Source organism: Octodon degus, unplaced genomic scaffold (assembly GCF_000260255.1).
Source record: "Octodon degus isolate 3935 unplaced genomic scaffold, OctDeg1.0 scaffold00087, whole genome shotgun sequence".
Taxonomy (NCBI): Eukaryota; Metazoa; Chordata; class Mammalia; order Rodentia; family Octodontidae; genus Octodon; species Octodon degus.
In genome coordinates this window covers 1,331,852-1,336,548 of record NW_004524663.1, presented here as the reverse complement: position 1 = coordinate 1,336,548, position 4,697 = coordinate 1,331,852, and positions in this window count along the sequence as shown.

The window sequence follows — 4,697 nt, the reverse complement described above, 5'->3', positions numbered from 1 at the left end:
TTACTGGCATTATCATTTAATTGTAGAAACTAAGTACTTCTTATTTTTTCATCTGTAACCCCTTAGTTGTTTAGTAAGGTATTGCTTAATTTCTGTGTGTTTATGTAGCTTTTGTGTTTTCTTTTGCCATTTGTTTCCAATTATATTTAACCATGATCAGATAAATATCCATGGGATAATTCAATTCCTTTACATTTACTTGTGCATGTTCTATGAGCTAGTACGTGGTCTATTTTGGAGAAAGTCCCATGTGCTGGCAAGAAGAATGTGTACTACATTGTTGTTGCATGGAATACTCTGTAGATAGCTACCAGATACATTTGCTCAAAAGTTTGGTTAGGCACTAATATTTCTTTGTTGATTTTTTTTTTTTTTTTGCTAGTTGATCTATGTATTTGTGATAGTGGGACACTGAGGTCCCCATTACAATTGTATTCATGCTTAGGTGATTTTTTCCTATCCGTTGATATTTTCTATAGTTGGGTGTGCTGGGTTTTGGTGGATATATATTTGTGATTTCTATTTCTTTCTCTTGGATTGTTCTCTTGACAAATACACAGTGACCTTCTTTGTCTGTTATAATGTCTTGAATTGAAAACCACTTTGTCTGCAAAAAGAATAGCTTCTCCTGCTCTTTTGCCAAGTTCCTGTTGCATAGAATGTTTGACTTTCATTCTATGAAACTCCTTTTTAAGTAAAATATATTTCTAGTATGCCATGTATCGTTAGATCTTGTTTCTCAATCCATTCTGATGATCAGTTTCACCTGATCAGTCAATTGAGATCATTAACATTGATAGTTATTACTAATAGGTATTGCTTATCCTTGTCATTATTGTGTCATTCTTTTTGTTGGCTCCCTTTCTTTACTTTCCATTTAATTGCTTGCCTTGCCTAGTGGATTCAGTCTATGGGGATTTTTGGAATTGTTTTGTCTTTTTCCAGAATATCCTTCAGAACTTTTTGGAGTGCAGCTTTGGTGTTCATGAATTTCTGTAGATTTTTTTTTTTTTTTTTTTCCTGGAACGGGGATTGAACTCAGGCCCTTGCACTTGCCAGGGAAGCGCTGATTCCACTGAGCCATCTCCCTGGCCCCTGCAGATATTCTTTGCTATGAAAATGTTTTTATTTCTCCATCAATCTTGAAAGATTATTTTGTGGCATATATCAATCTGAGCTGGTGGTTGTTTTCTTTTAGAGCTTGAAATACTTCACCCCAAGCTCTCCTGAACTTAAGAGTTTGTGTTGAGAAGTCTGTTGTGAATCTGATGGGCTTTCCTTTGTAGGTGATTTGTTTCTTTTTTGCTAATTTAGCTTTTAATATTCTGTTCTTGTGTCAGATTTCTGGTATCTTGATTATTACATACCATGGTTTAGTTTTTTTTTTTTTTTTTTTATCATGGCTATTTTAGTTCTCTGTACCTCACTCATCTGTATGCCAATTCTGTCTCCACACTTGGAAAGTTTTTCTACTATTACTTCTGTGAGTGACTTTTTTATACCCTTTTGCTATTTTCTGATTTTTCATTGATTTCAATTAATCATATATCTTCTTTGCATTTTCTATCACCTTTTGGATTGATTTCTTATTGTGTCTTTGCTATTATTAAGAATTATTTATTTACTTTTTGCACTGGGGATTAAACTCAGAATGTACAGAATTATTTTATTTGATGGTTACCAACTACAACCCTGCCTTCAGGGTCTGATATTTTATCTCCACATTGGTACATTCTGTTGCACACACTTTCAAAAAAAAAAAAAATGGAATCTCCTGGATTTCTACTTGGGTTTCTTGTGAAATCCAGTTCTTTCCTGCTAGGCATTCATTGTTTCTATGTTATTCCTGAGCTCCTCTATTTTTTAAAATCAGTCTCTTCTCTAGATTCATTTCCTTCATTATGGTCATCATTTCTTTAATCATCAGTATAATTATTTTTATTTTAGCTTATCAAAAGACTTATTCACCTATTCTGTTACTTCTATTGCTCAATATTAAAAATTCAGCTGGGTGGCTTTGGATATCTTCTACCTCAATGCACCCTAAATTTGCTTTGGGAAAGTTGGAAACGTCAGGTTGCATTTTGCTTTCATGACTCTCATTTTGTTTTTCTTTTCTATTTTTGAAAATTCATTTCCTGCACTGAGGTTTGAAAATTGCATATGGTAGGTAGATTTATTACTAATATTGAGACATTCTTGGGCAGACCCAGTCAGAGGCAGGGGACTGTGGTTCAATCCCCAGCTCCATATCCCATACCAGATCTACCCTTAAGACAGTCTGGGCAAGGGGGCCGGGGAGATAGCTCAGTGGAATAAGCGCTTCCCTGGCAAGCACAAGGGCCTGAGTTCAAATCCCCGGTTCCACCAAAAAATAAAAATAAAAAAAAAATTTTTTAAAAGACAGCCTGAGCCAGCCAAAAGAAATCCTTCTCAATTTTTAGGGTAGATAGATCAGTGGACTAAATTCAGCATGATTAATTGAAACAGTGCTCTCTAATCCAATCCACCTCAACATGTTTATCCCATAACTCACTGACAGCTCTACAATGTTCCCTACACTCCACATCACCTTTGAAGAGAGTGCAGCCAAAGTTGCCAACAGATACGAGAGAGAGAGAGAGAGAGAGAGAGAGAGAGAGAGAGAGAGAGAGAGAGAGAGATTGTAGGAAATGACTACTTTTCAGAGGTGTCTTCTAGCAATAGTTGGTTTTTGGCCTTGGAGTCTGTCCCAGAAGGCTGTTTGTTTTATTTATTAGGGATAAAATATTGCAGCCTGTTCAGCCTAGCACTTAGTTCTTTGACAGTGGACTACAGTATTGTTTACAATGCCCAGACAGTCTAAGTGTTGGCATACAAGGAAGATCAATGGATCAAAACAATTATTTCATCTTGGTTAAAGTAGTATAATCAGTAATAACAGCATCAAACACACACTAGAAAATGACAAACTGTAATAACTAACAATTTGCCACAATTAACCATAGGCACAAGATTTTATAGTTACATAACAAAACCTAAGAAAAACTAGAGAACTACATTCAGCAACTATCCACTCAATAAGCAATTTTCCCCTCAAGGGAAAACTTTTTGAAAGGGAGAAGAGGAAAACACTTATGAAATAAAAGAAGAAAAACAGATAGAAGCAGGACTAGGGGAACAAAGAAAGATTAGCCAAGCTTTAGAAAAATGGTGAAGACACCAAGGAAGACAAGAAAGAAAAAACAAAAATAAGAACAAAACAAGTTCTATAAGCAATGTTCACACTCATGAAAAAAAAAAATAACAATGTTTTAAATAAATAAATAAAATTTCCCTGTAAGTTTGAGCCTGTGGTTGGCTTCTGGGGCCTCCAGGTTGGTGGCAGTGAGTGCTCAATTCCAGGGATGACTCTATTCTCACTGGTAGACACAGGAGGCATTCACAGCCCAGATCCATGCTAGAAAATCACCAGAAAGCCAGCAGTAAGACTAGGATGAAGTGCTGTTGCTGGGATCTCTCTCTCTCTCTCTCTCTCTCTCTCTCTCTCTCTCTCTCCCTCCCTCCCTCCCTCCCTCTCTCTCTCCATCTCTTTTTTCTTTGAGACAGGGTCTCACTACATAATTCAGGCTAGCCTTGAACTCACTATGTAGCCAGACTGACCTAAAACTCATGGCAATCCTCCTGCCTCATCCCCTCTAGTGCTGGGATTATAGACATGCACCACCATGCCCATCTCTGGGACTTTCAAATCCATGGAAATTCAGGCTTCACCTGGCCTCTGGAAATGGAAGTGGGTCCTCAGTGGCTTAGCTTACACTATGAGTGTTTCGGCTGCCCTGACCTTGGCCCCCTGACCATGGAAGTCTCCTGAGGTCGTCCCTCATTCACTGTGGGAGTTTAACACTGGGAACCTAGAGATAAAGCCAACCCATAGCTGCTCTGAGTCTTAGGCTCATTTGGCCCCTCCTTAGAATGGCATTCTACCAAGCACTCCAGGGGACATGGCAGTCATTTGGTTTGGACTGGAGTCACTCACAGCTGTTACAGTACATCTACTGCTCCATTTCACTGGTCTGATTATCCCTGAAGGTCTCTGGAGTCAAACATTTGCACTGTGCCTCTGTAGAGTTAGTCTTCTTTTCTCATGCCAGGAGCTAGGGAGGAATTTCAGACTGCCCCTTCCTTTTCCTAGGTTGTGCTTTGTCTTTTCAGTTTTCTGTGAGCTCCAATTTTCCCTTCAGATCTTTACTAGAACCCAGAGATCCTCCTCCCTACGTCTTTTCTTCCTCAAGTTGTGATTTTTCCAGTGTTTGGATTCTGAATCTTGGAGAGGTTGATTTGTTGCTGTTTACCACTCTCCTGTCTTCTCAGAAGTCCTTCTAAACTTTTTCAGGGGAACTTTTGTATTTTGTGGGACAGAACTTATCTGGAGAATTTTTGTTTTGTGTAGGAGTGGGTACTGGATATTGAAACTAGGGTCTTGCGCATGCTACGCAAGTGCTTTACCACTGAGTTACATCTCTAGTTCATATTTTTTGAGATAGGACGTCACTAAGTTGTGTAGGCTGGGCTTGAATCTTCAACATCTTTCCTCACCCTTCTAAGTAGCTGAAGTTATAGTCATATATTACTGGCCTGGCTCAAGTTGCTAGAATCCGGTATGAAGAGTTCTGCTTTGTTTTGTTTTTTTCTTTGCAGTACTGGAGATCAACCCA